Here is a 6,913-nt window from a genome sequence, read left to right as displayed (position 1 = left end):
TAGAGAAATGAAATCAAGACCTTTTTAGTGATCAAAATATAAAAACATCAAGAATGGGCACTTGGAAAATTGCATGTAACTTAACCTGAGTTCAGACGGCGCTTTCAAACATGAGACTTTCTCCCACAGACCCTTAATCGACAAGTACAAGGCTAAGTCACATTCAGAACTTAGTATTCACCAATACTTCCCAAGTACTCAAGGATGATATTCAACGGCTTATTTTCATATCTTCTCCTCAAACCTATTGAGAAGCACTTTGGAAACTGAGCCGTCACATTCAAAGAATTCTGGGCACTTTGGGGATTACATTGCTCACGCCACTTACAATCTACTTACTCTATTGTCCTAGCACCTAAGACCTCAGCCACAATACAAAACCCAGCATATCTCCCTTTTTTAAGCACTTATTTCCTCTGCCCACAGAGCATAAGTCAACCCAGTTCTCTCCATTTCAAAAATGAAGGAAACAAGGCATAATTCTTTTGATTGTCCAGGGAAATTCAGTGCCTCTTGGTTAGGGAATGACTGAACAAACTGTGGCACTGAATATAATGGAATAATAGTAATAGGTAACATTTATATAGTGCTTATACTTAATTATAAAGTATCTCATTTGATTCTCACAACAGCTCTGGAAGGGAGCCTCTAGTATCATTCCCATTTTATAGATGAGCAAAATTGAGAGAACTTGAGTGATACAACATGGGATATAGCCTCTGATGTAGTCACTTGGTCACATCCTGGAGGAGACTTTGGGGAAGGGGAGATGAGTATCTAGAAATCAAAGCTGATTGGGGGCAGCTAGGTGGTTCAGTGGATTGAGAGCTGGGTCTAGAGATGGGAGGTCCTGAGTTCAAAAGTAGCCTCAGACACTTCCTAGCTGTGTGACCCTGGGCAAGTCCCTTAACCTCCATTGTCTAGCTCTAACGCTCTTCTGCCTTGGAACCAATACATAGTATTGATTCTATGATAGAAAGTTAAGAGGTTGTTTGTTTTTTAAGAAACAATGAAGCTGATTTTTAAAAAAAGATATCAAGACTTCGGTTAGAAATAAGACATGAAGTTACTTGAAGCAAAGTTACATTTTTTTAAAAGTATACACCAAAACCCTTTAGGCAATTTCAGCCTTTATGCAATTTCTCTAGGAAAAAAAAGATAAATATCTAACATCTAATAGAAGGCAATCAAAATATAATAAACTCATATGCAAACTGGGGCTTTGTCAAACGAAATGGTGCACATTTTGTCTTTGTCCCCCAGTGCCTGGTACATAGTAAATGTCTTTCAATTGGATGGTGATAGATGGAAAAAAACTCTGAAAGGATAAAGGGGTAGCCTGGTGAAATGTGATGAGAAATGGACTGCTATTGTTGTTTAGTCGGGGCGGGGGGGGGGGGGGTTGTATTTTTTTCAGTTTTGTCCAACTCTTCATTCCCTATTTGCAGTTTTGTTGGCAAAGATACTGGATTGGTTGGCCATTTCCTTCTACAGCTCATTTTACATATGAGGAAACTGAGGCAAACAGGGTTCAGTGACTTGCTCAGGGTCATATAACTAGTATCTGAGGCCAGGTGAACTTACAAAGATGAGTCTTCCTGACTTTAAGTGCCCTGTCCACAGCACCATCTAACTCCCTTAGGGAGCTGTGTGACTAGGGTTCAAATCTTGCCCTGCTACCTCATATGTGACTTTCAGTAAAAATCATTTTCCTAAAATGATTCATTTTACTTCCTTATCCATGAAAAGGGGACCTGAATCTTGGCATTGCCTTCCTACCTCAGAGACCCTGATGGACATAGCCCAGGACCCTGAACTCAAGATTCTTGGGAATATTAGTGTTCTCTAACCCATCAGATCTGCTTCCAGCCCAGCCCCCAGAGCCATTATTAAGGGAAGAAATCATTGTGGAAAAGGGGCCCACTTTCCTCATCACCACAAGCAGCAACTGCTGACCATCTGTCACCAACAGACAGGCACAGGAGCTCTGGGAATGGCTGTATCTCCCAGACCACCAATCCTGCTTCAAGAACAGTTTTTATAACCATCATCATGGGAAGCAACTCCTATGGAGAAGGGGCCAGCCATCCCCACCAACTGTCAACCAACTGCCACACCCTGGGCAGGCATGACAACATGGTGGAGGCAACCAAGAACCCTGAAGGAGAACCTGGCAGCAACATGGGTCAGGTGGCTCAAACTACCATCATCTTGACTGCCATCTTTCCTCAAATGTCAATAAGGACAACCCAGGATCCTGAATTCAGGAATCTTGGGTTTAGGGACATTAATTAATGACATTAAAGACAAGGTTATTAATATTTGTGTTGTCGCTGCATCCTGAGGATTGGTGGGACTTTTCCACCTGAAAATTTTCTTGTGTGTGTGGTCTCCTCCAATCAAATATAAGCTCCTTGAGAGCAGGGACTGTCTAACTTTTCTAATTGTATCCCAGCATTGAACAGAATGCTTGCCATATATTAAGCATTTAATAAATTCTTTATTCACTCATGCTTCTGACATTCCAATAAGATGATATATGAAAGGCACTTTGTAACATGAATTCACTGTACAAACATATTCTACTGCATCCATCTACCCTCGAAGCATAATTTAGGATGGTTAACAAAAGATATTTTAGCAGACTTCATGCATTTAGTCACTCTCTAAGCGCAGATACAAAGACCGAGAGGCTCCTATGGCAACAAGCTATAGAATTATGTCTGTAATGCCGCAAATTTGTGTTTTCATTTCACATCTATAGATGAGGATATAACAGCACAGACTCCTCATGAACACTCCATACTGACTAACACTATCGGAGGCACAAGTGCTATATAAAGGTCAGCTATTATTAGTATTATTATTATCATCCTCATCTTTTTAGGCGGTTCAAATAGAGACATCCCTGGAATGAGTCACTGTTCATATTTAATAGTCAAAGAACTAATATTATTATTATTTAGTATACAGAATTCAAATCCTCAAAAAGTTCCAAAACCAGATTTTGTTTCGCAATTCAAAAATAAGAATCATCATGATGATAACTGATATAACCCACTTGAAGGTTTGCAAAGCATTTTACACACATTATCTCAGCTGGAACTTCACAGTAGCCCTGGTTAGTACCATAAGCATTTTACAATTTTACATTTTACAATTCAAGAAATGGACTGAGAAAGGTTAAATCTGTTGCCCACAGTGAAAAAGCTAGTGTCAGAATCAGTTTGAACCCAGGTCTTCCTAATTCCAAGTCCTATACTCTATTCACTATATAACTTTTATCTTCAGCGTTAATTCTAAGCCACTGGGAATACCTGCTGAATTGCCAAAGGAATATTGAATGTGGCTTTAGGTCAAATCGATTTGATTATATGAAACATTTTTAGATGATGTATTCTAGTAATGACATACAAAAGACATCATAAAAGATTTTCAGGAGGTTTACTGGTCATATATCAAGAATAAGAAGTTCAGGAGAGATAATCAGAGTGCTTCAGTTATATTTTTTTGTTATTCATTGGTTTCAGTCCTATCTGATGCTTTGTGATGCCATTGGGGGTTTTCTTAGCGGAGAAACTGGAATGGTTTGCCATGCCCTTCTCTAACATATTTTACAAAGTAGGAAACTGAGACAAATAATATTAAGTGATTTACCAAGGGTCACACAGCTAGTATGGGTTTGAGACTAATATTAAAACATTTAAACTATTATTTTCTTTTTGAATTACTTGTATTTCTAGTTCCCACTTTTCTGCCCATTTTTGTTCTATCTTTCTTACTTGATTCTTGAACTCCATTTTGAGTTCCTAAAGAGCTTGTGATCAATTTCCATTTTTTGAAAGTTTGGATGTGTTTGCTTGTTTATCTCTCTCTGCTGTCACCTCTGTACTCTGCTCCTTTTCTCCATAGAAGTTTTCCAGGGTCAAGGGCTTTTTAATTCTTATGATACTTGTGAATTGCAGTTCCTTCATGTTGGTAGCCATTACTGTACTCATTTTTTTATTTGTTTGTTTTGGGTTTTCTCTGAATTAGCTTGGCTTCTCACCCAGAAATCTGAGTGAGGTGGGAAGTTCTTGGGGTCTTGCCCTGAGGCTATTTTTTCAGTCTCTATTGCATCTGCTGAGCCAGCCCAGTCTGCCATCTCCTAGCTTGTCTTCCATGTTCCTCAGCCTGGAGTCCCAAGTCTAGCTGCCAAGACCCTGTACTGCCCTCAGGGGTAAGACTGTGGTGCCCTCAGCCAGTCCCCAAAAATTTAGAGATTGCCCTAGCCCTTGCTCTGACTCTGGTGGGGTTGAAGATGTGGGGGAGGGGTGATCAGCTTGGGCTTTGGTGGGTGTCATTTTACCCCCTTATAGAGTGGAAATGCCCAAACCCTGCCTACCTTCAAGGCTGGGCCCCTTGGCAGAGCCCCTTACCTCATCTGATTTTGATTTTTGTCCTTTTAAGATAATTTGTTGTGATTGGTAGTAAGAAGAGTCATGAAGTTCCTACTATTTTATGGCCATCTTAGCCCAGAAGTCCCAATATCAAAGTATTTAGATGAAAGCCTTTAACACACTGAGTGTGTTTATGGGGAGAAAATGGAGTTGCATGGGATAGGATGACATGCATAGGTCATCATCTGAACATGGAGAGAGAACACAAGATCACAGCTCCATCAGAATCACTGAAGCAATTTGAGAGAATTTTCATAATCCTTTTTGGCACACACAGTAATACTGCTCTATGAACTAGAATTTTCACTTGACTAGATAACTACATTTGTAAACTGCGGTGGACAAAATAGGTATTTTCCCATCGCCAGAACCAAATAAGAAAAAGCAGGGAAAGAAGGAGGCTTCATCCTATAAATTTCTTCTAATAAAACTTTATCAAACCAAAATTCTACTGATCTTTTAGTGATTTCTGTTCTTCAGGTAACTTGACATCTTTGAATAGCTAGTAAAAAATCATCTATACACAGTAGGAACCCAATCATTGCTAGTTAACTGGCCAACAATTATTGACTAAGAAAAAAAATCATATAATTTAAACTGGGTTAACTGAAAATCTGTTTTCCCTGGTCCCATATATTTTGAACTCCTGAGTATTTTATTCTAGTTGAAAGTAAAAAGTAATATATTTTTTTTCAATATTGAAGTTCAATTCAGATCCATGGACCTTCTGAAGAATTGGTGCTATTCAATTTAGCAAACATTTATTAAGTATGTATTCTGTACAAAACACTGTACCACATGGACCCTTGAGGTCTGATTCATGATGGCACACTAGATAAATTTTAGCAAGCCTCATGCATTCAGTCACTCTCCAAGCAAATATAAAAAGACTGAGAGACTCCTGTGGCTATAAGTTATAGGGACCTGACTATAATGGCACAATCATGTTTTTTTGCATTTCCCATTTGTAGATGGAGTATATAAAAGCATAGGTTTCTCATGGGGAAACAGTTCACCAGGGAACAAGAGAATATGCCATTTTAAAAAAGGATTCCCAGATTATACGTGAATGCCCTTAAAGGTGAATCACATCAACAAAATATTTTTCACATTTGAGATGGAAAAAGATTCTTCAGCAGGGAATTATTCAACTGTAATATCTTCAAGAGAAGACGGAATAATGTTTTGGATGGGATGAGCAGAATTACCTATGTCTATCATTACCCTGATTGCCACCAGTTTTTGAAGATAGTCACCCTCAATAGCGGCAAAGATTTAAAGAGATTATTTTGTCCAGTTCAAAAACAACCTTGATTCTACATTCGCACAAAAGTAAGCTGAGGCCAGACAACTTAAAGAAGTATGTCAAGTAAAATAGAAAAATATTTAATGAGTGTTCAGAGTGTACGTATCTCACAGGGCTAGAAATACACATTCATCCAAATCCAAATGCCATCTCAGTTACTGATAAAAAGTGGGATCCAGGTGAGAAAAGTGATGAGAGTTTTTTAGACCTAAGTTTCCTCATCTTTTAAAACATAAATAAAATGAGTAGCTCAGTCTTTTGGAATCCGTAAAGAAAGCATGCCAAGGTAGCATGCTGGAGTGCAGAGAACATTAGGCAAAAGTTCAGGAGTGCATTCAATTCAATTCAAATCAAACTTCAAATCAAATTTTATTAGTTGTGTGATCATAGGCAAACTGTATAACCACTCTGACCCTCAATGTTTTCATTTGTGAAATAGAGAGATGTAGCTACTTCACAAGGTCTTTGTGAGGATCAAAGTGGGGAAAGTATATACAAGTATTTTGAAAACCTTAAAATGCTTTGTAAAGATGAGAAAATATTAGGAAGAGCTCAAATTCAGAGGAATAATATTGAGTACTTGAGTATTTTGTACAATACTTGAGTATTGAGTACTTGAGTATTGAGTACAAAATACTTGAGTATTTTGAAAGTTGATGTTTAATAATGACAAGAATATGACATAGTATCAAAAACACTGACTCTAAGTTCTGACTCTTACTTGACCAAGTTACCAAATTTTCTTGAGTCTCAAAAGCCTCATTTATAAAATGAGAAAGTTAGACAAATCAGCCACTGCAGGCTCTTCCAACTCTTAACATATAGTACACCAAGAACTGTTCAGTCCACTCTAATTGACCATTATCGTGCTAGGACAATAAATTTTAGAAAATGCTTTCCTCTAGGTCTTGACCAAAAGCACATGCAAAACCCAGTGGAATTGTGCATCAGATTTGGGAGGAGGTTGGGGAGGAGGGGAGGGAAAGAACATGCTTTTTGTAATACTGGGAAAATGCTCTAAATTAATCAATTAAATAAAATTTTAAAAATTTTTAAAAAAGGAAAAAAAGAAAATGCTTTCCTCACAAAAATCCTAGACAAAGTTGGGCAGAATCATAACATGTGCTGAGAGCAAATTCACTGAAGGAGTAAGGAACATGGAAAACAG

The 6,913-nt window shown here is 38.1% G+C and overlaps 1 long non-coding RNA gene across 1 annotated transcript in view; it reads right to left on the bottom strand.

The window, feature by feature from the left end:
- The window catches only part of LOC103106337 (uncharacterized), a 610,021-nt gene that overhangs the window by 470,456 nt on the left and 132,652 nt on the right, over window positions 1-6,913 (bottom strand). The gene's annotated exons all lie outside the window — the stretch shown is intronic.

The sequence above is a fragment of the Monodelphis domestica genome, chromosome 8 (assembly GCF_027887165.1).
Source record: "Monodelphis domestica isolate mMonDom1 chromosome 8, mMonDom1.pri, whole genome shotgun sequence".
In the NCBI taxonomy this organism is placed as follows: Eukaryota; Metazoa; Chordata; class Mammalia; order Didelphimorphia; family Didelphidae; genus Monodelphis; species Monodelphis domestica.
The sequence above is the reverse complement of the archived record's forward strand: the minus strand, read 5'-3'. Positions and strand labels throughout refer to the sequence as shown.